We start from the raw sequence: 5614 nt of genomic DNA, 5'->3' as shown, positions 1-5614 counted from the left end.
TACTGTGACCCCAGATAGAATGAGACTGTAGAGAATTACCATTTCTTTATCTGAAACAAAGAAACTGAAGAGAGTATAGATACTTATGTTACAGAGCTGAGAACTCTGGCATCCACATGTAACTTTGGAGACATAAAAGTCACCAGTTAGAGACAGGATCATTTGTGGCACAAGCTATTCCAGTTTACAGGAGAGAATGTTGTGAATAACAGATCTAACCCTAGAGAAATGTCTAGGGTTAAATAATCAGTGGAAAACATTTCATTTGATCAGGGAAAAGTAGCTGGAACTATCAAATCTAGGTGGGCAAACAGGATAGCTTAGTATTGGGGCACCTCCTAATCTTTAACATTTATCCTGTGATGTAGGGCAGTGCTTTCATCTCCAGTTGACAGATGGGAAACTGAGGCATGGAGAGGCTAAGTGGCTTGCCCAGGATCACATAAGTGGCAAAACCGAAACTTGACTCTAGCTCTCACAAATCCTATACTAGTTCCCTAGCCATAGGAGCATCTTTCTTCATTCACTAGTGGGATCCCAAAACTAGCAACCACATGAGGCATAAAAGTGAATGGCACTCACAGATCTCAGTGTACTTGGAGTCATTGGCTTTTTAGCTGGAAAAGCCACTAATCCTGTTCCTTTTCATTTAAGAGAGCTACTGCCCATCTTCGGAATCTATATTTCTAACCACAGAGAGGCAGAGTTTCTTGCATGTTAATAATATAAGCCTATTTAATGCACCTAGGAGTAGATGGGCTTGTCCTGGCTTATTGTAGAAAATAAAACCCTAAAGATTTCAATTTGTCAGTGGACTCTCCTTCACCCACAGTTACTCTCCCTCATTAGAGACTGGGCAGCTCAGGGTGGGTGGAAACAGGAGATGGGGTTTTTTTGCTTTTTTTTTTAATCTCCAGGTTAGCTGTGTGAACCTGGCTCGGATTGTTTTTTTACTGAAGACCAGTTTCAAACGGATGGCTTTTTGACAGGCTTTGAACCTGAGGTGGTGCATTCAGTTCCCAGCAGACAGGTGCCCAAGCTGCCAAAAATCTCCACAGAAGGGCCAGTTAGTGCTGGGGAATCTCACCAGAGAGGCCAGGGACTGTATCCCAGAGACTGAACTTCCCTCTGGAACAAGGGTGACGTTTGCTTGCAGAAGGACTTGGGAACTGGGGAAGGGAAGCCTGCCTTGCAGAAGCCTTTGTCGGACTTCTTCAGCAGATAAAGAGAGGTTTGCAGCCCACAGCTGTCCAACTAGTAATTTTAACAAGTGCTAACTTCATTAAAAACAATCACCAAACCCTCCCCCCAGCCCAGAAAAAAAAAAACCATTCTTCCCCACCTCTGACCCTGTGTTGGGGCACTATAATCCAGTCTCAATTAAGACCCCATTAACTAAACTCCATGTCTGGCCCTAGTCATTTACAGCTATTCTTGTTGACAATGGCACTGATTAAAGATTATATTAATGGGCTGGGTTGATCTCTTGTGCGTCTAACCTTGGGTTAGTGGGAAGAGGGCACGTTGGGGCTATTATTGGTTTCTTGCCCCTGCTTCCTACACAGTGCATTTCACAGAGTGCTCTGTTTGCCATAAAGAAAGGGGTTTGCCACCATAAGCTAGAACTGGAAGGTAGAGGTGGGAGAAGACAGAAAGAAATTGAGCCTCTTATTGGCAAGAAGTAGATACCAGGAACCCAGCTGGAAGGAGTGTAATTTGTACCCAAAATGACATTAGCTGTACCAGATGTGGGTAAAATAACAGTATGGAAGGTTCATCCCTCTTGTGTAGACATAGATCCAGGCAGTGGATGACATGAATGATTGGCTCCCATTCAGGTTTGAATTCAACTTCATTATATAACTGATCAGCTAATAGAAATGAAGTGGATTCACATGTGTGCATTTGCTTTGTAGCTTGTGGCTCTGTGCCAATAAGAAAGTGTGGGTATTGATTTGATTATCCTGTTTGCCCACCTAGATTTGATAGTTCCAGCTGCTTTTCCTGGATCAAATGAAATGTTTTCCACTGATTAATTAATTGTAATTTGTTTTCTCTTCAAGTGCAAGATTTGATTTTTATTGATAACAGAGTATCCATATTTGTGATCTGGTACAATTAACAGTCTCCCTTACCACTAAAAGCTAAACCCCTCCTGTTTTAATAAAAATATACCCAGGGACTGGAATCTCCACTTCCTTATTAAACTGCCTACACAGCTTCAGAAATGAAAAAGACCAAACTGCCATAAATTACTGCTGTAGTCTTTGTGGAATTCAGTACCCTATGCTGTAGTGCTTCTAGTCTCTCTTAAGGACTTCCTTACCACATACTTGCTTTCAACCCCTCCAAGAGCTCTTTCTACATAAAAACTCCCACCACCACTGCTGTGCTACCTATAAAGAGAAAGATATGTGTAACACAAAACTCATTCCCCAGAGTCCCCCAGTTACAAATCGTTGGTTCCTATTTATGGAGAACCACTTTGCTCTGTTACACCCAAATGGAGATCTATCTCTCTGCAGCAAAAGACAACAGAGTGGAGCTAATTTGGAAAGCAGACTGTATTTAAAAAAAGTGCCAGAGGTTTTGTTCCTCTTCAGTAGTAGACACTGGATTTATTTTGATTAGTGTCACAAAAGTATTCATTGTCAGCCTGGCTCATTTTCAAAGGTGTGTCCAGTCCATGATTCACACCAAAGAAATATGGGTAATAAAATACCAGACTAACGATACCTATTGTAGTGCTTCTCAAAATTCCCATTGACACAATTAATATTAATGCCCAGTTTAGCAAGGCCATGGGCGGCAGGTATAACAGGCCACGGAAGGCTAAGTCTTTCCTGCCACAGCCACTGCCAACCTGCTGCCGGACACCTGGGTGTGGTGGTCCTGCCTCTTCCCCTCCCTGCTCCACTCCTTCCCCAAGGCCCCCACACTGTCTGCTGCTGCCTGATTGCCTGGTAAGTCTTCCTCCACTACAGCTACTCTTCTCCTGAGGTCCCCGTCACTTGCCGCATCCCTCCTCTGCAAGGGTTGGGGAATGAGGAAGGATGCAGCGAGCCAGTGGCGGGTGGTGAGGTGAGGAGGCGAGCGGTAGGTGGGAGAGTGAGGAGAGACCCGGAGAGCCAGCAGCAGGCATGGGGATCTCACTGCAGGGCTGTGTGTGTGTGTGTCTGGCAGGGGAGTGAGGAGGCGAGTGGTGGGCAGGCACAGGGGCAAGGAGGCAAGCGGCAGGCATGTGGGGGTCTTGCTGCGGGCAGGGGGGTCTGGCAGAGGAGTGAGGAGGCAAGTGGCAGGCAGGTGTGGGGGTGAGGAGGCAGTCAGCTGGCTGGTGCAGGGGTCTCCCTCCAGCGCATCATCAGGGATCTACAACCCATCCTGGAGAATGATCCCACACTTTCACAGGCCTTGGGTGGCAGGCCAGTCCTCGCCCACAGACAACCTGACAACCTGAAGCATATTCTCACCAGTAACTGCACACCGCACCATAGTAACTCTAGCTCAGGAACCAATCCATGCAACAAACCTTGATGCCAACTCTGCCCACATATCTACACCAGTGAAACCATCACAAGACCTAACCAGATCAGCCACACCATCACCGGTTCATTCACCTGCACGTCCACCAATGTAATATATGCCATCATATGCCAGCAATGCCCCTCTGCTATGTACATCGGCCAAACTGGACAGTCTCTAAGGAAAAGGATAAATGGACACAAATCAGATATTAGGAATGGCAATATACAAAAACCTGTAGGAGAACACTTCAACCTCCCTGGCCACACAATAGCAGATCTTAAGGTGGCCATCCTGCAGCAAAAAAACTTCAGGACCAGACTTCAAAGAGAAACTGCTGAGCTCCAGTTCATCTGCAAATTTGACACCATCAGCTCAGGATTAAACCAAGACTGTGAATGGCTTGCCAACTACAGAACCAGTTTCTCCTCTCTTGGTTTTCACTCAACTGCTAGAACAGGGCCTCATCCTCCCTGATTGAACTAACCTCGTTATCTCTAGCTTGCTTCTTGCTTGCATATATAAACCTGCCCCTGGAAATTTCCACCACTTGCATCCGAAGAAGTGGGTATTCACCCACGAAAGCTCATGCTGCAAAACGTCTGTTAGACTATAAGGTGCCACAGGACTCTTTGCTGCTTCTACAGAACCAGACTAACACGGCTACCCCTCTGATACTTTTTATCTGTAGAGCTCAAGGTGCTTTACAAAGGAAAGTCAGTTATTATCCCCAGTTTACAGATAGGGAAACTGAGTCACAGAGAAGGGACGTGATTTGCCTAGCATCACACAGCAGATCAGTAGCAGCACCAGAACAGAGGCCTTTTGATTCACAGTGCAGTGCCCTAGTCACTAGACCACAGTACCTTACAGATCTGTCTTGGATTGCTGGTTGCAAACAGGGCACCACCCATCAGGTTAAAGATGCAAGAGATATCAGTCCTCCCACCCTCCGACACACAAACACATCTGATTAATCCATCTCCTGAGCCATCCAGATCTTTGCAGGCCTCCCTGTAACTTCCCTAAGGAAATGGGAAATCTTCGGTCCAAATGTGGTATAAACCCACTCTCATTTCTACAGCAATTTCCCAACAGGGGCTGTACATTCAATTCAGTCTCAGTGAAACGCTGCACTGGGGGAAGGCATAGGCAGATGCAGCACCAGAACTGAATTTGGTTGTACAGAGTGCTGTTCAGACTTAGGGACACCCCCGACATGCTTTGTGTGGCCATGATGACTTAGGGCGAAGGGGGGGGAGCTGCCTCGGGCGGGGGGGAGTGCGTCAGGGCAGGGGCACGGTGGGGGAGGGCGCAAGGTGGAAGTTTCGCCTAGGGCGCGAAACATCCTTGCACCAGCCCTGCTGGTAACAACCTGCCATGCTATTGTGTCAGCACTGCACTCAGCCAAAGGGCAAGGGTGGTGAACCCACATGACTATGGGTGGCAGGTATCATAGGCTAGGGAAGGCTGTGCCTTCCCAAACAGCCAGGTATGGATCCAACCATACTCTGCCCTGGTTCCTGATCAGGTTCTTCCCAGTTCCCCTCTGCCGGGTCCCTGGCTTGGGCTAGGGCTGGCACTGGGGCACTGGCATGCTGCCCACCCTCCCAGCACTCTGGGGTGGGTGGGGGGGCTGGGACTACACTGCCCGTCCAGGGCTGAGGGTGCTCTGGGGCTGGGGGTGCTAGGCTGGGGCGGAGGCCAGCGGCTGCATTGGGAGGGCTCTGGGCTACGGCGGGGCCCTGGCGGAAAAGGTGAGGCTTTGGGCAGAAGGGGTGGGGTTGGTGGACTAGCCTCCCCAAGCCGGCAGTCCACACGCCGTCCATGCACGTGACCTTCCATCTCCAGAATACCAGCATTGGTCCTCACCTTCAGGAAGTACTATTGCTGCATTCATGGGCGCAGGCAAGCAGTAGAATGGATAAGCATGTTAGAAGGTGGGGTGAATAGCAGGGCAGGGAAAGAGACAGGGAGATTAATGACAGGGACACAATCAAAAACAAAAGTTAAAATGGAAATGTTAATCATTTCAAAGAGGGTCTCAGTAGAATTACTTGCTTTATGGCTCAGAATAAAAAATAGAAGAAGG

Source organism: Mauremys mutica, chromosome 7, assembly GCF_020497125.1.
Source record: "Mauremys mutica isolate MM-2020 ecotype Southern chromosome 7, ASM2049712v1, whole genome shotgun sequence".
NCBI lineage: Eukaryota > Metazoa > Chordata > Testudines > Geoemydidae > Mauremys > Mauremys mutica.
Note: the sequence above shows the minus strand (reverse complement) of the source record.